At 44.9% G+C, this 25261-nt stretch overlaps 1 protein-coding gene across 1 annotated transcript in view; it reads right to left on the bottom strand.

Moving 5' to 3' along the window:
* LOC141573434 (uncharacterized) overlaps nt 1-25261 on the bottom strand; it is a 147830-nt gene that overhangs the window by 46818 nt on the left and 75751 nt on the right. Inside the window, exons 23-25 of the mRNA XM_074341570.1 lie at nt 14752-20753; nt 10090-10663; nt 8538-8705 (exon numbers count right to left, since the gene is read on the bottom strand). The gene's annotated coding sequence lies outside the window, so the exon portion shown is untranslated. The remainder of the gene's footprint in view (nt 1-8537; nt 8706-10089; nt 10664-14751; nt 20754-25261) is intronic.

The following is a 25261-nucleotide window of genomic DNA, read 5'->3' as shown; positions in this document are numbered from 1 at the left end:
GATAACCCACAGTTGTGATACTGATCACAACAGCTGCCAACACGGATCTAGCTCTGGCTAGGAAAGCTCTGTTCTGACATCTCTGCCCCTGAGGCCTCACCAGGCTGAGAGCACTAAATTCAGTCATTCATGAGCATCTCCTGTAAGTCCTCCCTTTGTGCTCCTCACTCTCCCCTCACCAGCCCCTCTGAGGGAAACACTGTTATCATCATCCCCAACCGCAGATAAGGCCACTGAGGCACAGAGACTAAACCCTTTCCAGGTCATATTGGCATTAAAGGACGTCTGTATTTCTGCTGTTTTGCTTTTGAAAAAGGAATCTGAGATATCAATTCAAGTGAGACTGTTAAATAATAAACTCTGTCAGGTCTTCACCTCAAAGAGCAGATACTATAAATTCCTGATGTAGGATGAGGCTGCCGCCACAAACTGACTCAGCTTGAAATTAATATCCAAGTTGAAGCAGCGGATACACGTAAATATTCACGATTGTCAACTCCGCTCACGGGTCTGGGCCCTTCACTGCCTGAACTGGTGTGAATACTCCACCCGTGTCAGGGAGGGAAGCGTGGTTTTCCAGGTCTCCCCAAGGCTTCACGGGCTATTTCCCCCCACAGACTGTCCTCAACAATTAAAAAGCTCTCAAGATTTTTACACCATGCAAAACTGAAATACATTTCTGCAGATGGAGCACTTTCTCAGGCTTAAACTTATTTGCCTACACTCAGCAGGAGGGGGAAAAGAAACAAGACTCTGCAAAGTCTCTGATTCTCACCACTCGCACTAGTAGAAAGGCCACTGCACAAGATGTCTCTTCAGAGTGCAGGGTGAGAAGAAAATATAGCCGCCCCCAACCACAGGCACTCCCAGAGACAGAGCTCAGCAGTCTTCTGCACACTCACGGTTGTGCAGCCCTCATCACCATCTATTTCCAGAACACTTCATCACCCCAAAAGAATCCCCCTGTCACTAGCAGTCACTCCCTAACCCCCTCCACCTAGCCCTTTGCAAACATCACCTGCTCTCCGCCTCTGCATGTGCCTATTCTGGGCATTTCAGATCACTGAAGTCAACAATGTGTGGCCGTGTGTGTCTGCTTCCTTTCACTTAACATGCTGTTGTCAAGGCTCGTCCCTGTTGAACTGGTATCAGCATCTCTTTTTTTTTGAAAACATTAAAGTTTATTAGAGGGTTGTAATTACTATCAAAAAGAGTAGAGTGGAGCATAAGTGATTGTGTTTCAAAGGGAAAAGTGTGGGTTGAGCATTCAGAGTTGACTCCCCAGAAGAGGTGGCCTTTTTCATTTTCCTCTTTTTCTTTTTTATTCACTCTTACGTCTGAATAATGTTTCACTAAATGGAGATTCTACATTCTGTTCATCCATTCAGCATCTATGTATGGACGAGGTCCAGAAGGATGAGAGTAAGAGGCGACTTGCAGTGATGGCATTTAAGCAAAGGGCAAGATGTGCTTTCAAAAAAAAAAACCAACATACAGAGTCGCAAGGAAATTCAGTGCGTTTCTGAGCAAAGTGCATGCTTGCTTCGGCAGGACAACCGTGCAGTGCTGGGGCGGATTTTGGCAGGAATCACGGCGTGGGAGTCAGCTGAGAAGACTCCCCACTGCACGCAGCTCAGCCAATTCTCCTCCCTCATCCTGTATTGTTAGAGCCATGTTTCTAGGTTTCTCTTATTTCAAGTAATAGCACTTTAAGTACATATCTGATCATCTGCATCAGACCACTTTACCTCCAAGTCACAGAAAATTATTCACTAACCGGAGCAGCTCCAGGACATAACGGTGATGGATTAGGGAGTCCTGCAGCATCCCAGCCTGCATGCACAAACCCCACATGTGCCCTGGTGATGTCCGGAAAATTAAACACATGGAAATATCTCACTGCTGCTACACGACATCTGCCCTCAAATTCCCCCAAACTCATGCTGGCAAAGCACTACTCAGCCCTCTCACTGCAAAGAAAAAAAAATGCTAAGAAGGCAAATTTAGGCTCTTTCATTGAAAACCAGCAACCATCAATGCCAGTATCTGAGTTGGAATGCTCCTGAATTCTAAAACCACTGCGCCGTTACTTTTCAAATGTGGAAGTCATATATGTATTCCACGTAGATGATATTACAGTAGGATTTTTCTTTTCAAAATTTCCAGTTGCAACATTAGCACAAGAAAGTTTATGTTTCAGCTTTAAAAAAATCAATTATATTCCACTTACTTAATTTTGAACCTATTATTATTTTATAAATGGAGCTATGTTGCATAATATAAACAAACTGTTTGAATTCTGCAAACAAGACCTTTATGACCTCACTATTTCAGAGCAAACTTTAATGGTGTTTTGAGAGGTGGGGCCTGGGGTGCTCACTAACAGCTCACTAAGGATGTGCTATTAAGTAATGCAAAGGCTCTAACTCCACATTAGCTCAGAAACCAAAGAAACTACACCAAAGCCTTACTTTATCATTTTTAAATTTTGCTATTCTTTGGAATATTAAATTTCTTTAAAGATATGATTTTTTTTTGAGAAAGACAACAGCTGTATTAAATTTCCTCTCACCAAGAAAGCAATCTTTATCAAGAATAAATACCCCATGGAAATCGAAATGACGGGAGGTTTCTAGCTAAGTGAACATGCAGATCTGAACAGAAATCTAAATCCTATCAGATCTCACTCGAACCAGCTCAACAAAGTCCTGGGCTACCCTGGAACTTAGCTCTTCTGTTCCAAAAGTTGGCTGAGCTAAGATCATCACACAAGGCAGGGAAGGAGAGAAGAGGAAAGTTCACCTGGCAGCCTCCATTTCTTTTCTTCAAGCGAAAAGTCTCCTCTCGGGCGACCCCGATAACAAGCCCTCCCCATAAGGAAATCCGGCATCCACACTGCCCCTGCCGTCCCCAAGCAGCCCTGACGCCCCTCTCCCAGCCTGTGAATGGTCTTCTAGTGGCCCCCCCCAGTTGGTGGCACCCTCCCCCACTTCCCCGCTACACACAAACACACACACACACACAGAGCAATGGCAGCCTTCCCAAATCACAAAGTTGATTACATCACCCCACTTCAAACCCTTCAGAGGCTCCCTGGTGGAATTCTAGCCCCGCCCCCGACACTGCTCACACAGCCTCACCCCAGTTCCCAGGTCCCCAGTGACCTCAGGGACCCCCTGTCCTGCTCCTACTTCCCACTTGCCTCCAGGCTCATTTTGATTGTTTCCCAAGGAAGACTTCCCTCCCTCCAACCTCCGCAACTTGTTCCTCTATTCCTAGAACATTCTAGGCTAAGTCAACTTCTGACACTGCTAAGCTCACAAGAAGCAAATACATTTTGCTTAATAATGTGGGTCCACCCACTCTCCCCTAGACACAAAGAAGTGCACGTGTTATGAATAAATGAATGACGGGGTGGGTCTCAAAGGGACAGACAGACCTGCTCTCGCCAGTCCCGACACTTCTGTCTGTAGAATATCAGAAGCAAAACCAGAAGTACCTTTCCTGAGGGTCACTTCCTGCTGACACCCTTCACTGCCTCCAGTGTCTGTTCAAATAAAACCCAACGTCTTCCAAAGCCCTTCACCCAAGGCTCTCTCCAGGGTCCTCCCAAGCAGGGGAACACTCCACCCTGGACCACACAGGACACTCTCCCCATTTCCCCACCCCACAAGCCTCCAGGCCTCTGCCCGGGCTGCCCCTGCTACCTGAGCCACACGCTTGACTCCTTCTCCTGGCTGACACTTACTCTGTCCTCACGATTGAATGTAGAGCCCATTTCTTCCAGGAAGTCCTCTCTGATAATGTCCTTTAGGTCTTGGCAGGGCTCCATCTATAGCAACAGTACATGGTGACCAACTGGGTGTTTGCCCACACCTTTGAAACCACGAACTCTTGGGGGCCACTTGAGAAGGAGTGAGAGATTACAAGAGGGGTGGGGGAAGCAAAAAGCAAAAATCACAGCCCAAGTCCCAAATTCAAGGATTCTTTCTCAGAAAAAAGTATAAACTATTTCACACCTGTGCAATTTGGCTAATAATTTTGTGGCTTGTGGACAGCAAGAGCTTGGTGTTCTAGTCCAAAACCCAGATTACATGCAAAGAAATGTATATATTCATATCCAAAGGAAACCAGAGCTGTTCAACAACAGTTTGCAGTTAGAATAGAAAGGAACTTTGATAAAGGCAATCACTCTCTCCCTCTTCTTTCTTTTCTGGCATCATATAATTTTAGAAGTATTTGCGTGACTAAGAGATGGCTATAGCCCGTGATTCTGCACTGGAGTGTTTGGGGCTGAGGAAGCCCAGATTACATTCACTGCGTAAATGCAATCACACCAACACACTGATAGGTGCCGTGGTGGTGGAGCTGATGTTCCAAAGCAGGCAACCTTACTCTGTAAGAGAACTCTAAATAGAAAGTAAGAATTGCAATGTTCTGTACTCAATTTCATTCGATATATGGGTCATTAACTGATAGAATATCTTCACTAATGTAACCCAAAAATAAATTGTCAACGTCGATTTTCTTCATCTGACCGTTTTATGCTAACTTTGGTTACCAAAACCTCACTCCATATGGAAAGCTCAGGCCTATGCTGCAGCAGTTACATCCCGTGGAAGAAAGCCGATCAAGGGAGAACTGGAGAGTTTCCCTTCAGAAGTTCCTAAGTCTGGTTTTGCACCTGTACGTCATTTGCAACCACGTCATCGGCAAGGAGTAAGACCTTACCTCTGTGGGGCGAAAAGCACTGCGGTGCTTCTGAACCATCAAAGAACACTGAGCTTTGTGAAACTGTCCTGAGACACTTAAATCGTATTTTTTGTGAAAGGCTCCAAAACTGACCCAATTCACCAATCCAGGTTCAAAAGAGAGGTACCGGAATTAGTAGATAGAACATGCCCTTGAAGTCTGACAAGGCCCTTCTTGAATCCTGCTACAGCATTTACTAGCCGCTAAACGGACCAATTCCTTAACCCCTCTGAGAAGGCTTCCCAATCCGCAAAAGGGAGCTGCCATCGCCCACCTGGGAGGCATGGATGAGAATGCAACACTCATGTAGGGCTGCCGACTGGTACTTGACACGGGGACTGACTAGCTTCCCTCTGCTGCCCTTCGCCCCCTTTAAACTTGCACTGTTCCCCCTGGTAAGGATCAAACCCCTGGAAAAGACTGCCCGAATCTTCTGTGTATCCCTGAATACATGAATTACCCTTAGGAGGCCAGAAAAACAACTGCCTCCTCCCCAGTCACTATCAATGTTCTTAAGAGTCTGGGTATTTTTAACTCAAATTTTCAGGGAGACTATTCCAGAACTTTGCATGCACCATTCTCCAGGTTGGATCCCCTCCCAGGGCCCATCTCTTCTCACCTCAGATCCAGTCTGATTGCTTTCTGTTCATTGGAAAGCGAGTCCAGTAGGGTGGCGACTCCCAAGGACGCCCTCCCTCCCTCACAGGTGAGTGTGACTACTTTCTCCCCACTCCAACTCCAGCTTCTTCGAAGTCTACCCTCCCGGACGCTGCAGAATCTGCATCTTCCCAAGACACACACGTGGCCACGACCCTCCTTTCAGATTTCTTCCAGGCTGGCCCTGCCCAACCCCCGGCCCCTTAAGGATAAACGGCATTAGTCTGAAAATCGCAAACGCCGCAGACTGACACACGAAAGCTACATGGTCTGGGCTTTCCTCCAACCCAGGCACAGCCCTGCCCCCCCTCATCCTCAGTCTGCAGCTCTCAAGATGATCTAATTCACAAGCGTGGCTGTGAACACCAGCTAAGAATGACGACTCCCAACGTGTATCTCTAGTCTGGCTCCTTCACCTGAGCCCCAGGGCCATAGACCCGAGTGCCTCTTTGAAGTCCTAACTTGGATGACAAATGGCATCTTAAAAATGCCTCATGTCCGCCATTTACTCTGGAATTCGATTCCTGGCAGGTACCTCCCAGACACCCCATTTTAGTAAAAGCCCCAGCACCCACCTATGTGTTTGAGGTCACATTCAATTTCCACTGTTCCCTCCCCCAAGCCCTGCCCTGGAATCAGTCCTGTTATATCCGTCACTAAGCCCATCTCAAGTCTGGTTCTGCAGGGACCACGGCCGGAACCCCACAAGCTCACAGCATGGTGCACTGAGTCACAGTCCTCCAAAGGGTGCTCCCTGGAGGGGGAGGCATCTCCTGCCACTGTTCACCTCAGAAGGCACTGTATTCTCACAAAGGAGGCCCAGGAGAAGGGACTCAAGGTTCTCCCGTGGTCTGAGATTTGAAGGGCCCGAGGTGTGGGGGAGCTACTAATTAGCAGACACAGTTGTCAGTAAGCAGACGAGGATGGAGGAACCCAGGCCAGGCTGTTCTCACTCCGACCCCTGGGCTCTCGGGAGCCACGGGAAAGGCCTGTGTACAGTGCATAGCCCGGCCATCACAGATCCCACCCTGCATTTGCCAACCTGGACAGACTAGACTCCTTCTACTTGCGACATTTACTTCTGATCTGTTCCCCACCCACAATGAGATGGACTCCTTCAGATATTCTCTCCTGTCTGAAGCGAGACAAATTCAGTGAAAACTGAAGTGTCCACATTTGGACCAGATCATGAAAGGAGAAACAAGGCCTCATGGTCAGCATGATGGTGGTGGCCAAACACTTTCACCGGGTGAGATGAACCATAGTGGTGGTGAGAATCCAAGGTCCTACGTCGGCCAAAGCATGTTCCTTCACAGTTGACTGGGGTGTTGGAGACTCACTACCGCAAACTAACGACAAGGCCGACAGTGGTGGACGTCAGCTGCAACAGACACGGAGTCAGCTATTTACTGCCAACATGGGTTAAAAGTAAAGGCCGGTGCAGGGAGGCCTGCACGGCTGCTGAGGCAAACCACAGACCCGGCTCTGAATGCCCACTGGCTGGAGCAGGGTGGAAGCTACGGTCCCCTATAGCAGTCCCTATGTCCACCAGATCCAGGTGAGCCAGCTACTTAGGAGAAGGACATGTTGTCCTGATACTCAGATAAACCAGCCTCGTAAAGGGAACAAAAGAGTGGCACGGATTTTAGACCAACTTCTGCCTCTTTGTGAAGGCAAAGTAAAGTAAATGGCACGAGAAGTAAAATGCAAAAAAAAAAAAAAATTAAATAACAAAACGGTGACTGCTTCCTCCAACAGCTGCTCACCCCCGAGCCTGCCACTTCCTCACCAGTGACCGCCGGCCAGGCAGCGCTGTCACGCGCGTCACACAGCGACAGCCAGTAACCGAGTGCCAAGCACGTTTGTGTAAAAGAAGGAATGTAGCAAGATGCTGCAGAATTTGACTTTACAAGTTTAAATACTCCATGAAAAACATCCCTCAGCAGCCGCCTAAATGAATTCGCATCTCACTTCTTCAAAACAATCAAACAAATTTAATAAGGGCGCATTTGTCTCCAAATATAAGGAGGACCAAACTGGTTCCTTAAAGCAAGGATTTTAAGAGGTATCAAACACCAGTGGGTGATGTGCTAAAAAAATTAGAAAATAAAAAGATGACAAGGATAATACATGGATTAAGGCAGCTGTTAAGTTTTTGCTTTTTAAAGCGATGGAGACAGCACGGAGGGCGATCTAGCTATTTCCAATGCAGGGTGTGCACAGCCACATTTTCAGACGCAACAACATGCTCACAGGGCAGTACAAGAGAAAAAGGAATAAAGAAAAAGGAAAAGAGAAACAACAGAAAATTAGAAACACACAAGAACAAAAATGACTTTGACAGCACGTACAAGAATTTACGTGAGTGTGTGAGGCCAGGGACGTGGGGATGGTGAGACCCACCCTCACCTCCTGCTCCAGGGAGAGCAGGGGCCTGAGGGGAGCGGAGCTGCCGGGGGACCCCAACGTGGTCAGCGCCCCTAATCAAAACTCCACATACATTGGTCTAGGCAAGTCTTAAGCTACAAATTGTGGTCACATTTCAGGCTGGACAGTTTTACGCACTTCCACCAAGAGTAGCAGGAGAGAATTAGGCTCTGTTCCTGCACCAAAGCATTGTTTAAAAAATTAATGTCTGCGGAATAGTAAAAGCAACATTGGAGTAAAAGTGACTGGAGGAGAACGTGCTTGATCCTAGCTCACTGGCCGCGTTATCTCACTGACGTTAAGATGCTGGCTGAGACCTTACGTTACCAAAACAGACAGACGCACCAGGAGGGAGGTTTAATGCGCTGCTATATTTTGATGCCGGGAGCCATGCCTGGTACACGAGGTTCTGGGTAAACAATGGTGACAGTGTCAACCACTATGGGCTAAGCACATATCCAGCTACTCCTCCAAATCCCACGGGCAGACTTCAAAATGCAAAAACAAGCAGGAATTCTCTGGTGGGTCCGCAGACCCAGAGCCAAGCAGTTGCTGAGCAAAAATGTCACCAGTGCCTCCTGTGACAAAAGAGGAGGCACTGGCCTGGGGGCTGGGGCAGGGCTCCAGGCTTCCACTGCTCACCCACCAGTCTGTCCAGGGGGAGAAGGTGGTCCCTGCTTACGTTGCACAGATGCACCTACCTTGACCGATGCCTGGGGGATCAGCAGGTGGTGACATGTGAGGTGAACGGAGCCAGCCTCGGTGTAGCACGGTGGGTAGCTGTGCCCTCAGCAGTCCCCAGGCTCCTAAACCTGACACCTCATCTCCAAGGAGCAGATGGGGAGCGCGGGCATGTAGATCACAGGGCCCTGTGAGGACAAGAACAGATCATGGCCACGACATGCCTTGCCCCTTCCTTAAGCATGTCCGGGAGGAACAGGAAATACATCCAGAGCCCGGTAGGCACCTCACGCAGGTGGGACTCGGGTCCTCTTGCCTATCACTCACAGGGCTGATCTGGATATTCTTTTTATCAATTCTCTGGCATCTTCTCCTCCAACTTACCAACAACCAGAAAGTAGAATCTGATCTTAGTTAAGTTCAAGAATCACAGAGCACCGCCTCCACAGCGGGCCCGGCAGCACGTGCCAGGTCGTCCGACCATCACCTGTGGGACCTCCATGAGCCCTCTCCAGAAAAAAAGACCGAGGCTGTAGGCCGGGGGTACACAGATTCCCTCACTCTCCCCAGCAAAGGGGGACCACCTCCCGGCAAAGGCATCTCACCCTCTTCTGCCCGAGGGACAGCAAAATAGATACACGGGGAAACGGAGCAGAAGTTGGGGGGTTAGGCAGCCCAGAAGAGCTCGTCTGTAATTCGGAGGCAAAGTGGGGCCGTTGACTTAATCACAGGGACAAAGTGAGGATGAACATTTCTCTGCTCTTTCCCATACTCCGTGATACGCCTTTCCCTGAATAAGGAGTTAATTGGGAGGTCCCTGGCGGTGTTTCTGATGTCCTAACATGGCATGCTGCCTGTCGGGCAGGAAGAGAGGGCCTGAGCCGAACAGGTGCTGAGCCTGGGAGGCAGGAGACTCTGGCTCCAAGCCAGCTCAACCAGTGCCTCTTTCTGCCTCTCGGGATTCAGCATCTCATCTATAAGCAAAGGGATGAGACTGTCCCAGGAAAGGCTGCCCAACAGAAATGAAATGACAGCCATGTAAAGAAAGTTTCCCAGTTGCCACATTTAAAAATGTAAACAAAGAAACAAACCAACAAACAAAAAACAAGTACTAGAAACTGATATTAAGAACATATCTTACATAATCTACTGTATGTAAAATACTATCATTTTGACATGTAATCAATAGAGGAAGTAACAAGATAGTATATATGCTTTTAGTAGACAAGCCTCAGCGTCTCATGTGCATTTGAACTACAGCATATCTCAGCTCAGACCAGCCTCCTCCCCAGTGCTCCTAGCATCAGTGGCTGTGGCTACTCTATTGAACAGCAACTCCAGGGGTCCCACCAGGGTCCTGGCTGAAAAGCAGGAGTAAGTGCTCTAACACTATCACTAAAAGGATCTCTCTGAAACAAAGGCGGATTCACTTTTAAATGTCTGTAAACCGGCGGGCTGCACCTCCCTCCCCCCTTGGATACAAAAGAGTCCTATTCCGTGCTGATCCCTTTCTGGATGGAGAGAAGAAACCCGGCACACAGCCAGGGTGGACTGGCCTCCATGTAAACTTACCTGCTGTCTGTGTCCAGTCCCATGAAGTCCTCCTTCTCAAACGGCATGCAGAGGAGTGGGATCTTGTCCCCAGACTTGTCAGGGGCACCATCCAGCCACTTGGACTTGAGCAAGATGAAGAGTGACTCAGTGAAGTCCTCGATCCTCTTCTCCACCACCCTGCAGTCCTCGTAGATTGAAGGCCACGTCGGTGCGCGGCTGCTTGGCTTACCTCCCCATGCAGCACAAAGACAAAGAGCTGAGAGTCATTAAGCGTGATGCCATACAGCTCCTCTGCACGTGGAGCTTCTCGAAGGCCTTGGCCGAGAGGAAGTCGGTAATGGTGACAAGGCCCACAACCATGCGGTGGGTCTGGAAGACGCCCCATCCATTCTTGGGCGCATAGTGGTGCCTGTAGTGCGTACAGAGTGTGCCCTGGGAGCTGCACGGGCTGATCTAGCTCACCAAGGAGATTCGCTTATAGATGCAAAAGAAATTCTCCTCTGAGATGATCCCCACTGGTTTGACCACCACGGGAAGAGTCTCATAGTCCTCAGCACACTGCACGTAGTCAGGGATTCTCATGTTGCAGGCCCTGCCGAGAGGGGAGAGGAGATCGAGGTAAATATTGTGCTGTGTGCTGTGGGCGCTTCTGGGTTGCGGTGACCTGGTGTGTACCAGCCAGAAGGCAGGGGAAGCCCAAGCAAATCCAGTGGTACAGTTTGTCCTTCAGAGCCTGCACATGGCTACCTTAGCTCGGATCACTTTACCCAGGTTTTGGTCTAGGCTTCCTGCCCCTGCAGAGAAGGGTCATTTCTTGTTTTCTGTTTCAAAGCACCTAGCAAGGCCCTGATGCAAAGTCACTGCTCAAAAATGCGGAATAAAGAAATGAAAAAAGGAACTGCTTTCCGCAACCCCCTTCAGCAGAATATAAAGAAAAGGACAACAGTAGGAACAAAAGATCTGGATTTCAATTCCAATTTAATTGAACCCCTAAGCTGCAGAATAATGGATAAGAAAACTTGCCTTGGGGAGGAGGGTACAATTCAGTGGTAGAGCACATGCTTATCATGTACGAGGTCCCAGTACCACATTTTAATAAATGAAACAAATAAATAAACCTAATTACCCTCCTCAAAAAATACTTTTTAATTCAAAATTCAAAAAACACCTTGCAATTGACACAACATTGTAAACTTGACTATACTTCAATTAAAAAAAAAAAAATCCTTGCCTTACAAGAATATATCTGGATTACGGAAGTTTGCAAATGTAAAATGCCTAGGGTACCACCTGCATAAAAAGGGGTGACTACAAATTTACTATCCCTCCTTTATGAGCTATATTTCCTTCGGGGTGGTAATAACCTCTCAGAGCTAATTTTCTCAGATTTAAAAAAAAGTAAATAATACCTGATTCTCAGTACTGCTGAAGAATCAGATAACCCTATGAAAGCATCTGACCCACAGATTTTACTCAATAAATGTTTGTTGAATGAATGAATAAACAAGCAAAATGAATGCTGCTCCCTGCCACAGACCATCATAATGGTACTGCTTGGAAATCCCAAGCCCACTTTCCACCCGTCTCTACACTAACCATGTGGGTGACCAGGGCAGGCGTGTGTGCTTCTCTAAGCCCCAGTTTAATCGTGAATAGAAATGATGGCAATAACACAAACCTCAAATTGTTAGTGAATCAGTAATGAATCGTACCCCAACTTTGCAAGATGGAACCATTAAGGAAAACTGGGAAAAGTGTCGATAGGCCCTCTCCATATTATCTCTTACAACTACATGGGAATCTACATTATATCTCAAAATAAAATTTCTACCTTTTTAAAGAAGCTATTGAGGTTAAATGTGCTCACTGTCTCAAAAAAAGAACACACAGAAAAAATAGGACAATGCCCAGCACATGAGATACACTCAGTTAACATTCCCACTGAACCCACAGGTCCCTCCAAATTCAGAGCAAGAGGATGGGTCCTCGTGGCAAGAGGCCACTGCACCTGAAGCTAACAAAGCTAATGGTGCTCACTTCCAAGAGTCCCTGTCACCACCCTTGTTCTAATTTTCTATTTGTAATTTTTTTCCTTTTTATTACATAGAAACTCCCAATTGCATAGCCTTCACCTGACTAGACATCAAGATGGCAGCCCTTCAAAACCTGACCACAGAGATCATGATGGCAGCCCTTCTTGGTGAAACAATAAAATGAAAAGCCATTTCCACAAGACCTCTGTGTAAATCTACTAGGGAACTTCATCCTGGACTGAGGAAGAGGACTGGGGAGGAGGGGGCAATCTGGGGCATAGAGAACTATGGGCCACCTGTCCCACGATGGACTTTAGACTCAACCATCACCCTCCAGGAAATTTAAAATACACAGCGACATAGTGCTATGGGCAAGATTTTTTTTTTTTTTAAATCCCTGAATCCCTTGCAGGTCTTGTTTCTACTGAGACACAAAGAGATTATGTGTATATTGTTTCACAAAAGCCTTAAAATATTATCACCCCAACTTGACACATCAAGAAACTGAGGTAGAGAGGTTTGTCACATTGTGCAACATTAAAAAGAGGCCACGACAGACACCATATTTAAATCCAAGCCCCTGCTCCAGTGCTCACACTAGAAAGTGTGACATACTGCCCCTTTTCTGCCCTCTCCCTGTAATAAATCTCTGAAGAGTATTTTCTGTGCCACCTGGAATCACAATCACATCAATTTTCCACAAAGAGCTATTTGACTCCTTGCAGGAAGTAACAAAATCTAAAGTGTTGGGATGGGAGGAGAGATTTGCATTTTCTGTTTCTCAAAGGAAACATGGCTTTAAAAGAAACTGAAAAGCACTTATCTAGTCTAAGCCCTCATTGTGCAGATAAAGAAATGGAGGGTCAGAAGAGATGAGGAAAGGGCCTTATTAAAAAATATTGCCTCAGCACAGCACCAAGCCAGCTCTGGGCACTACTGGGGGAGGATCTGGGAGGCCCAGGAGAATGAGTGTTAGAAAACGGAAAGAAAAGAAGCATACAAGTCCCTGTCTCTACACCACCATACCATGAAATTCCACCAAATTACCCAGTATGGGGGCAGCCAATAATAAGGTGGGGTAAACAGGTTACAGAAACCTGGAAGTCTCAACCATAGTGGAAATTCCAACATTTACTATGTTTTTTTTTTCCCAGTTCAAGCATCAACTCAGTGGGCACTCTGTACCAGGGACTACACGAGGCCTGGAGTTCTCCCAAACACAGATCTCTATTACCACGTGTGCAAACCACATAAAGGCCACCAGAAGAAAAGCGCTCAAAGATAACATGGAATTACTGAAACTGAAAACAGCCAAAGAGCATATATTACAAGGAAAAATGGTGCTGCTACAAATGGACTCATGGACATAGAAAGCAAACTGTGCTTAGCAGGCAGGAAAGGGGAGATTAACAGATACACGTTAATAAATATAAAATAAATGACAAGGGCCTACTATATAGCACAGGGAACTATATTCAATTTCTTGTAATGAGTTCTACTAAAAACAATATAATACATATGTATATACATATGCATATGTTTATAACTGAATCTCTGCTGTACATCTGAAACTAACATTGTAAATTGACTACACTTAAATAAAAAATAAATTTAAAAAATTATTAAAAATAAAAGCAACGCCATTAAGAAAAAAAAAGAATACTGTAATCCCCTTAGCTGTAGGTGCTGGAGAATCCTGGTTGCAAGCACCAAGTCCACTGGATCACTCCAGCACTGGCTGTCACTCTTTCTGACCATTAGAGAGTCACTTGGCTTCACGGAGGTTACTTTTCTCTTCTGTGAAAGACTACAGTAGCAACTAACAATGTATAGAATCTCATCATTCACAAGCCCAACAATTAGTGAGGACTTCCCATGGGCCAGGCTCTGGAGAGATGAAAAGATACAGTCCCAGATATATTCATGGGTAGAAGAAATTTATGCCATAAAGACATTAATTCTTCCTGTTTTGATACACAGATTCATTGCAATTCTGATTAGAATTCCTACCAGATATTTCATGGAATGTAACAAGTTATTTTATGGTCAGGAATAGGCATGAGACTTCTTTAGAAACACCACTGAGGAAGGGTGGGTATGTCACTCATTTTCACTGGTCTTTCTGATGTGATGAAAACGTTCTGGAATAATAATTGTTGAACCACTGTGAATATGCTAAAAGTTGCTGAATTGTACCATTTAAATGGATGGACTTCATGGTGTGTGAACAATATCACAATAAAGCTGTTATATGAAAAAATATTTCTTGACAATTATTTTTCCCTCTATACTACTAGTCTGCCCCACGATTTAAGAAAAACAAAAAACCAAAACAAACCAAACTGTGCCAGGAGCTCTTTAGGACTGCAATGTCCCTGGGTCTCCAACGCCTCTGGTGGTGCTGTTCCTGTTAACGCACCCTAGCTGGGCTGGGCTAGTTAGGGACTGTAACTATCTTTTTAAAATCGACGGTTACACGTTTCACACTGGGAGTGGGAAGGAAGGAGCATGTCACAGCCTCATGCCTTCAGCTCATTTTTAACTGAACCAAGCCCTGCTTTCAACACTGTAATCCCTGGCACTATAAAAACACGTGACATCAACAAGCACCGCCATCATAACTCCTGAAAGTGTTCAAGGTACTTACCTGGGGCAGAAACACTGAGGGAGGAGACAGAAGCTCGCTCAGCACTGAGGATCCACTTTCCCTACTCCACCAGAAGCTGGGCTTTACAGCCGGAGGCTCTCAGCCCAGGGAGCAGCGCCCACGCCGCAGAGCTTGTCCTCAGGGAGCAGGAAAGGAAGAGCAGGGCAGCCCCGGGGTCGCGGGGCAGGGAAAGCGGGGGGGGTTTTGTGGAAACGCGGGTTGCAGCCCCGCTAGGAGGCCAGCCCCAGCCCCAGCCGCCTGCCCCCGTTCGGGTCCGCAGACCCCGCCCGCCCAGGACACAGCCCGCCCAGGGGCGGGGACGGGCCGGCGGCCGAGGAGAGGCAGCCCGGGAGGAGAGGACTCGCCGGCGGGAGAGGGGAAGGGGATGCCAGCAACGGTCTTAGGGGGGCCCGGCTGGGTGAGAGGCTGCAGGTGCCCACCTGGCCATGGACAGGTGTGGCCGGGGCGCCGGGGTAGGTGGCGCTGGCAGAGGGGTCTGGCCAGAGCAATTCAGCTGAACACAGGCTGACTGGCGCCCTGGGGGGCTGTGACATGCCGACCGCCCTCCCGCAGCCGACTGACCCCTTCCCCGGGAGCCCCCCAACTTGCACTGCCACAGCCAGAGGCCCCTGCCCCGGGCAGGAGCTAAAGGCCTACCGGTCGACAGAGATGAGAAGCCTTTGGGGCCGATCCCCGGCTCGGAGCTGGAGCTTCCAACCCGCGGTCCAGCTGGCACCGACTGCCCATGCGCAGGAGGGCCAGCGATACACTCTGGGTTCTGCGAGAGAAGGTGGGGCAGCGAGGGAGGAAGAAGATGGGAGGGGGAGGAGAGGAGGGGAAAAGTGGAGGGAGACAGATGGACAGGAAGAGCAGAGAAAAGGGATGGATCTGGAGAGGGGAGGGTCGTAGCGGAGATGGAGAGAAAATGCTTTACCTCTGGGGGCACCCCGAAGGAGGCGGCAGTCCTGCCTCTGTACCATTCTGTTACCCTTCAAGGCCCGCAGCTCATGTTTTACATCTCTGATCCAGCCCTCCATCTGATGCTTCAGCAGAACCCCTATGGGTATCACACCCGTTGCCCCCACGCGGAGCTGGGTTTTCTGTTGCTCTGGGAACCAAGCACCCGCAGGTGTTGTCGCTCAGAACTACCTTGGGAAGAGTACCTATTCCCCTTTTACACGCTGGGAAACAGGCAGGCATGATCTCTGCCTTAGTTCCACTCTCCCAGGTGTTGGGCTGGCGGGGAGAGGGGTGGTACAAGATCAGAGCCCCAGACAGAGCAGACTGCCTGAGTGTTGGTGCACAGTCCCCATCCCTCCTGGGTAAACCACACCCCACCCTAGTGGAACCACCAAGGGTTCACAGTAGTTCCCTGGGTGTGGGAGAGCTATCCTCATGTAAAGGAAAAGCCCAGCTGGGCTAACAAGCTAAGTCACAAATCTAAGTGTGATAAGTGTCGGTTTACTGATCTAAATTCTGCTGGGCTAACTCGTAAATCCAACCTCAACAGGTGTCAGTAACATGATCTATTACAAGTTGATAAGCTCCAGTGTACTGATTCCTTGCTTTTTGTTGTTTGAGCCTTATTGGCTAATACCCCTTACTTGTAATTAACCCTTTAAAACCTCATGTGCACGTCTTGGAGTTGCTCAGAACTTCGGAGCAGAAGCCCCTCTGAGCCCGCAGGCATAATAAATCTGAGTACTCCAACCCTCCCAGTGGTGCTTGTTTCTTGGCTGGGCTGTTGTTTCCATAACACTCAGTTCCAGTGCCCTGCTTGCTAGGGAGATAGGAGTGCTACCGAGTCCAAATTCATTCTCCTCAGTGAAGGACAGGCCAATAAGTTGGGAGACCAGGTGTTGGGGCAAGGAATAGCAAGTCTCTGTAGACCTAGATGGCAAACTAATGTCCTGGAAAACCATCTCCCCAAGTCAGAATTCAGGCTCCATTCCTACGTGCTTGGTTGTTGCAATCTTCCTGGTGTAGGAATTCTTTGTTTTTAGAATCCTTTGTTTTTGCAGCTATCTGCCTGGGTCAAATCTCTGTAAACCTCCAACAAAACAAACGTTATTTTCTATTCTGTAATTTGTTATCTTTTTATGAATGAAAAAGTGTTAAATATCCTTAAAAGTCAGAGCCTTCAGAATAGGCTCTCCTGTATATTTCAGGCTCTAAGCAACATTGTTTTACAAGCAAGATGAAGCCTAGGAGACAGAGCATAGGGTTAAAGTCAAATGAAAAGATCTAATATGCAGTCAGATTTGTTCTGTTCTATTACCCGAGCAGAAGCCACTTGAGGATTTAAATCCCTTTAAGTTAAAAATAACTAAAACTTTAAAGGAATTTACATACATAATTGGGAATGTGCATACCATATCTGGAAAAGCATCCAAAGGATAGTAAACAGTGGCATCTCCAGGGAGGGCTGGAAGAACAGAGGATGAGTGTAAACTTCTTTCACTTGTGTAGTTTTGTGCTCTGTTTGAATTTTTTTAACCAATTGCATGTATTTCTTTTTCAGTTAAAAAAAATGTGTAATGGAGCAAAGGAGTAATTAGCTCAGCAAATACAGCAGCCATGGAATCACTGAGTCATCACTTTTGACTTAAGCCAGGAAGCATTTATTGACTCTCTCCAATGTGCCCAGTGCTGTTTTAAGACTTCTTTTATTATTATTATTTATTATTATTATTACTATTATTATTATTATTGTTATTTTTATTTTATGAAATAATAACAAGGTAACGCCCACCCCTGCCCATGGCTGGTGGGAAACCAACTGAGTTTTTATTGAGTTGTTTTCCAAGGAGTAGAGATGAGTTATAAACTGAACACATCTTCAGGGCAAAACAGGCGGAGTGGTTTTACAGCACTCCAGACAGCTATGAAGGGTTTTCAATAAAGGTGCCCAGAGGCTGAGAGAGAAAGCCTCCAGGGCCCTACAAAAAGCTGCCCAAACTGCCTTCTCCATGGCACTACTGAAGTAGGAAAGAACAAATCTGAATCCATATTTGATCTGTTCCTTTGACTTTAAGAAAACCACGTTAATACGCTCCGGTCTTTTCATGGGTTATGATGTCACAGAGGAGACGGACAGGTCAACAAGGGACCACTCTGCCGTGATCACTGAGCCGGGGAACGGGATGGGCGGCAAGATGTATGACGCAGCCATAGCAGTGCCCGTGCTTCTAGGCAGGTAACCAAAGTCGCCTCGACAAGGTGTCAAATACTTGTGCCCACGTCCTAATCACCTGACGTGTATTAAAGAGAAATGGAAAACTATAAAAGTCCAATACCCTTGGTGGGTACACCGTCCAAAGAGCAAAGTCACAGTTTGACACCTGGCCATCCCGTTTCCCTGGGATTCATTCTTGGAGAACCTTAGAAACCACTCCTCTGTCCTTAAGAAGTGCTGCATATTTGTCCTATCTTTGGCTCAGGGATGGAGCATGTTCAAGTGAACTTTAATGTCTGCACAGATTTCACTCTCTTTCTCCAGTTTCACGTGTCCATTCTAAAGAGGCCTGAGCTAAGTCCATCCTCCGTAAGATCTATTCCCTCCACTGACAGCTCATTGAGCCTGCAATTAAAAGCCAACTGAACAAGACTATCTGTCCTCAGCTAAAAAGTTCACCCACCCTTCACTGCTTTCTTAATCTCCTCTCTTGGCTAATTGCAACAGACTAACACCTCCCTCTACCAAGCTCCCCAACTATGTCAGTTTTTCTCCCCAAAGAGAAAGTAAGGTCCATAAATGAGGAGTCAACTCCATAGTCACTTCTGAATTCCTAGCATATAGTAATGTTAATAAACAGAACTATGATTATGGATTCTTTCCTTTAAAACATTTCCAGTTATTTGAATGAGACCTTGGAAGAGAGGTGTTTGCCGTCCAGTATCTTGATCCACAAGACTCTGGAGGCCTTTTTCGGAATGGCTGCTCACTGATTCATTCAAACCACAGCTTCTCATTCCAGGAGTAGCTGTGCTTCTCTGCCAGGAGTTTGTGGTCACTCTCATGCCAGAAGAGCTTTAAACTATATCCTTATTTTGGATTTGTAATTTTTCCCCTCTTCCAACAAAATTGACTTTCCTAACTGTCTTGCCTTGAGGAATTTTTTTTTCCTAGTTCACCCTTTAGTAAACCATGCTTCTCGGAATGGGCTTGGCCTTACATATGATCAGTCATCCAACTCCCAGTGTGAGAGGCTTCGGGCTAACCCCCTGCCCTACTGTCAAGGCAACTGAAACTCAGTACAGGAGCCAACAGGCACCCCAGGGCTTCTAAGGCTCATGTATCACCCAGAATCCCTGCTTTCTGGTTTGTCTTGGCTTCTGAGGATTTCCCCTCACTTTCTTGACAATTAGCTGTGCAGCTTGTAAGATGAAGAAAGAAGGTTTTATTTCTTAATCCGCATTTTAAGAAACCTGTGTAATGAAGGTTTTCACAAGTTTCTACAACCCTCCATTGCCAAGACAGAAAACACACTAGATATTTTCTATGTTTAGCTATCATATGTATTTTTTCTTTTGTTTTCTTAACTGCAAACAGACATCTTTTAATTAAAAAAAATTAAGGCCCCAAAAAGGATAGAGAAAGGGCATACAAAATTAAAGGGCAAAGACAGAAAAATGATAAGTACTCTACAAGGTTAATATAATAATTACTCTATGGATCAGATCAGCAATTCTCAGTAACAGCTATTTGAAATATGACCATGAGGTAAAAGGTCTCTCTTGTCAGGAGATGGCTAATAGAAAATAGAATTAAATCAACAAAATAAAATTCTAAGTCTGGCTAGTTACAGAAGGCTACCAGCAAAATGTCTCGTCTTCTGGAAAGGAGGGAGGCTCACCAGCTCTTTACTGTGGAGCCTGAGCCCAGGGGAGGTCGGTGAAGTGAGCTCTGTAAGTACCCAATTAGCAAAGTGGGTGATGAATAAAGAGACGTGAGCTTTGATGACAGAGATGATACTACTATTCACTTGTCCTGTAAAGTATGTCTTCACGTTCAGTGATCACTACCTCAGCATCCTCAGGGATTAAGATTATAGGAAAATTCACAGCCTGGGCCCAGATCTCCTCTTTGAGCTCGTGACACTGCACTTAGATGTCGCAAGGGCAACTCCAACTCCACCTGCAAAGAGCTGACTTCACGGTTCTCCTCCCATAGCCGTCCTGCCCAGGGCCCCTGGTCGGGGGGCAAGGTCTCTCTGCCTCTCCGAGCTCAGGCCCATCACTCACAGATGTGACTGGACCCCTCCTTCAGGGCCCAGATTTCCTCAGTCACCGAGTCCCACCACCCACACCTGTCCTACCAGATACTCACTGGCACTCACTCAGCACTGACTCTGTGCTAGGTACCATGCTGCACACTGTGCACACGTTATCTCACTGGATCTCCACAGCAGTCCTGGGAGGTCGGTACATCACTGCATTTATTGATTAGATAAATTGTTTCTCTTCCTTGAGTGCATCATCCAAAGTGACATGGCTACTGAGCCACAAAACTGGGACTGAAAACCACTTGAAAATTCTACACTCCTACACCTGGCAGCCACCCTAATCTGACTCATCACATCACCTCCAGCTGAGCCTTCTAAATGTTTCTAAGCATTCTACAAGACAAAAGTGATCTACGAGAGCACCCCACTCCCCTACTTAAAATCTGTCAATGACTGTCCACTGCCCTTAGGAGAAAGCCCCACAGGGCCTGAGCACAGCCCAATGGCCCGGCATCTGCGTTCCCTGCACGGCATCGCCGCCTCACCCACCACGCAGCTCTACACTGGCTGTGTCCAGGACAGGGATGCTGACTCCGTACAACCCGGGGCTCGTCTCAATCGAACAATGATCACCTTCTTCAGTGTCCAACTTCTTTACTGCTGACTCTCAGAAAACTGTTTTCTCAGGATGAATCAATATCTTTTTCCTTACAACTTCCCGTCATTGATAATGAGCTCCACCCAAAAGAGAGAAGACTTAATTCTCAGTCTCCTTATCTGTAAAGTGAGAATAACAAGAAAATATGTGAGGTTTTAAGAGAAATAATATTCATGTGAGGCTGAGGGACAATTCCCAACATACAGTAAGTACTCAATATGTGCTTACTTATTATTAATAAGAATATAATGCATTCCAGCAACCTTAACTCAATGTTTTATGGCTATGTCCAACAGACAACTGACACACTGTTGGACGAACCTCTTTGAGCGGATCAGCACAAGCATACTGGGAAAGGTAAGCGCTGACTCCTGTTACAGCTGCAGCCACCCAGCACTACGGGGCGGGGGCAGTTTCTCAGACTATTACATGTTGCTTGAGCATTTAATTGTCACTAATGAATAAAGACAGGTGTTCTTTAGTCAAAGCTCCTGAAACATAAATCTTCAAAGATTGATGCAAATTAGATTTCAAGTACAACACTCTCTCTAGAAATTATTTGATAATAGTCTTAGCTCCTCTGCACATCAAAAGGGCATGTTCTTAATATATCTGACTACACCGAAAGTGTTGTTTAAAAGAAATTAAGATGAAGCCATCCTAAATAAGCTCTCAGTATCATCTTCAAAAAGCCCCACCCAAGGGTCTCATTTCTCAATTCCACATAGGTGTTCAGGTAGCTTAACCTGGGTCTTGGTTTCTTATAACATGGGGGTGGGAAGAGTTGTGGATAGATTTATGTTGCAAATATAAACCTAGGGTAGTTGCTGCATAGAAATCCTAGAAATAAACAAATTGATATATAGTCCTACCCCAAGAAGCTCAGATTTTCCATTTACAACAGCATTAAAAATTAAATGAGAGATACATTTAACAAAAATTTACAAGATTTGTACATTGAATATTTTGAAGTATCACCAATACATTTTAAAAGATCTACATATATGGAAGACATCTCATGTTGATGGAATGGTAGACAATATTGTTAAAAATGTTAAGACTCCCCAAAGTAATTTACAAATTCAGTGGAATCCCTATCAAAATTCCAACTGACTTCTTTGCAAAAATTGAAAAACTTATCCCAAAATTCATATGGAAGTGCAAGGGGCCCAGGACAGCCAAAGCAATCTTGAAGAAGCAGAGCAAAGTGGGATGACTCACTTTAAAGTGTACTAAAAAGCTATAGTACTAAGTCAGTATGTTACTGGCATAAGTTTGGATAAATAAATCTATGAGACACAATAAAATCCCAGGGGGAAAAAACTTACATTTAAACAAAGTTTTCCACAAGTGTGCCAACAACACTCCATGGAAAGAATAGTCTATTCAACAAATGGTGCAGGGAAAGCTGGGTATCTGCAGGCAAAAGAATGAATCTGGAATCTGGACCCCCATATTTTATATAACAAATAAAAATTAATTCAAAATGGATCAGAGACAGAAACGTAAAAACTAAACCTATAAACCTTCTAAAAAAAGACACAGTATAAATCTTTGAGGTCCAAGGATAGGCTTTGGTTTCCTAGATACAATACGAAGAGCACAAGTGATAGAAGAAAAAAGCAGATAAACTGGACTTCATCAAAATTAAAACCTTTTTGTTACAGAGGACATCATCAAGAAAGTGAAATGACAGGGGAAGGGGGTATCTCAACTGATAGAGGGCGTGATTAGCAAGAAAAATAAAATAAATCAATACATCTAATTACCTCACCTGTAAAGAAATTGTTTTAATGTTTAAAAGAACTAAAGTGAAAGCACAATCTGCAGAATAGGAGAAAAATTTTACAAAGCATGTATCTAATAAGAGACTAGTATTCAGGATACATAACAAATGCTTACACCTGAACAATACAAAGAAAATCGACCCAATTTTTAAAATTTCCAAGGATTTAAAAAAATACAGAAATGGCCAATAAGCATATGAAAACAAGCTCAGCATCACTAGCCAAATCAAAATGAAAATGAGATCGATTTTTACAACCACCAGGATGGTTATAATCAAAACATGGACAATAACAAGTGTTGTTCAGGAGGCAGAGATACCTCATATGCGGCCAGTGGAAAGGGACAATGGTGCAGCTTCTTGGGAGAAGTCTGTTGTTTCCACAAAAGGTTAGAGTTATATGGCTCAGCAATTTCACTCCTACATGTAGAGTCATCCCTTAGTATCCTCGAGGGGTTGGTTTCAGGAACACCCCATCCTGGATTCCATAATCCAAGGATGTTCGAGTCCCTTTACAATCAGCCATCTGGATCCATGAAGTGGAAACTACAGATATGGCGGGCCAACTGTACAGCCAACAGAATGAAAACATATTCTCACAAAAACTTGCACATCAATATTCATGGCAGTATCATTCAGAGTAGCCAAAGGTTACAAACAATATCCATCCATCAATGAACGGATAAACAAAATTACCAAGAATAGTCCCACAAACTTTTGGTCATTGAATCTTTGACAAAGGAGGTGAGAACATACAATGGAATAAAGACAGCCTCTTCAGAAAATGGTGTAGGGAAAACTGGACAGCTGCATGTAAATCAATGAAGTTAGACTACTCCCTCACTGCATACACAAAAATAAATTCAAAATGGCTTAAAGACTTAAACATGTAGACAAGACACTATAAAACTCTTAGAAGAAAACATAGGGAAAACATCTGGCATACATCTCAGCAATGTTCTCCTAGAGCAGTCTACTCAAGCAATAGAAATACAAGCAAAAATATACAAGTGGGATGTAATTAAACTTACAAGCTTTTTCACAGCAAAGGAAACAGTAAGCAAAACAAAAAGACAACCTATGGAATGAGAGAAAATATTTGCAATAAATGAGACTGACAAGGGCTTAATTCCCAGAATATACAAACAGTTTTAAACTTCATAAGAAAGAAAAACAAACAACTCAATCCAAAAATGGGCAGAAGACCTAAAGAGACTGTTCTCAAATGAAGACATACAAATGGCCGATAGGCACATAAAAAAATGCTCAATATCATTATCAGAGAAATGCAAATCAAAACTGCAATCAAATATCACATCTCGCCAGTCCGAATAGTCATCATTCAGAAGTTCACAAACAATAAATGCTGGAGAGTCTGTGGAGAATAGGGAACCCTCCTACACTGTGGTGGGAATGAAGTTTGGTGGAGCCATTGTGGAAAACAGTATAGAGGTTCCTCAAAAGACAAAAAATTGACCTCCCATATGACCCAGCAATCCCACTTCTAGGCACATATCCAGAAGGAACCCTAATTCAAAAAGACACCTACACCCCAATGTTCACAGCAGCACTATTTACAATAGCAAGACATGGAAACAACCTAAATGTCCACTGACAGATGACTGGATAAAGAGGTAGTAGTATATTTGTAAAATAGACTACTATTAACCATAAAAAAAATAATAAAATAATGCCATTTGTAGCAACATGAATGGACCTGGAGAATGTCATTCTAAGTGAAGTAACCCAGAAAGAGAGAGAAAAATACCATATGAGATCGCTCACATGTGGAATCTAAAAAAAAAACAAAAAAAGAAAAAACAACCAAACAAAAAGATAAACTTATCTACAGAATAGAAACAGACACAGAGACATCGAAACCAAACTATGGTTACCAGAGGGGAGAGGGTGTGGGAAGGAATAAATTGGGAGTTCAAGATTTGCAGATAGTATGTATAGAGTAAACAGCAAGTTTATACTGTATAGCACAGGAGAATATATTTAGTATCTTATAGTAACTTATGTTGAAAAAGAATATGAAAATTAATACAAGTATGTTTCTATATAAATGAAGTGTTGTGCTGTACACAAGAAACTGATGCAACATTATAAACTGACTAGAATTCAATGAAAATATTTTTAAATAGAGAAAAACCAAAAAAAAGGAAAAAGATATTATCAAATCAAAAGAAAAAATTACTGATTGAGGCTACAACATGGATGGACCTTGAAACTTTATACTAAAATAAGCCACACACAAAAGGGCAAATAGTGCCCTTTTAGGTGAAATGCTCTAAGCGTTTATTGTACTATTCCAGTACATTTTCTGGAGGTTTGAAGTCTATCAAAATCAAAATAAAATGTATTATTCATTAAAAACATAAAATGATTCCTCACAGGAGGGCTTTAATTATTAAATGCAGAAATGCATGTAAAGCTCCTGGAACAACAATTTGCATGTCCACAGAGAGTCACTGTTGTCACTGCCTCTCAGTGGGTGGTGCCAGCTCTGATGAGGGCTGCCTCCACTCGCTCCCCTGCAGAGAGGAGTGAGGGCCTGGGCTCTGACAGGAAGGGTGACCATGAACATGGGTTAGACAGAGCCACTCCCCAGACTCTGCGTTACCCAGCTTTCTTAAACAAACTGCTCCATCTAACATAAACACGCTACAGGGATGGATCTTACAACACAGGGAATATAGCCAATGTTTTACAATAACTACAAATGGAACATAAAAATAAAAATTGTGCAACTATTGTACACCTGAAACTTATATCATATTGTAAATCAGCTATACCTTTATAAAAAATTAAAAAATATTTTAAAAATTTTATCACTTT

This window comes from Camelus bactrianus, chromosome 15 (genome assembly GCF_048773025.1).
Source record: "Camelus bactrianus isolate YW-2024 breed Bactrian camel chromosome 15, ASM4877302v1, whole genome shotgun sequence".
NCBI lineage: Eukaryota > Metazoa > Chordata > Mammalia > Artiodactyla > Camelidae > Camelus > Camelus bactrianus.
This window is presented reverse-complemented; position numbering and strand designations above follow the sequence as displayed.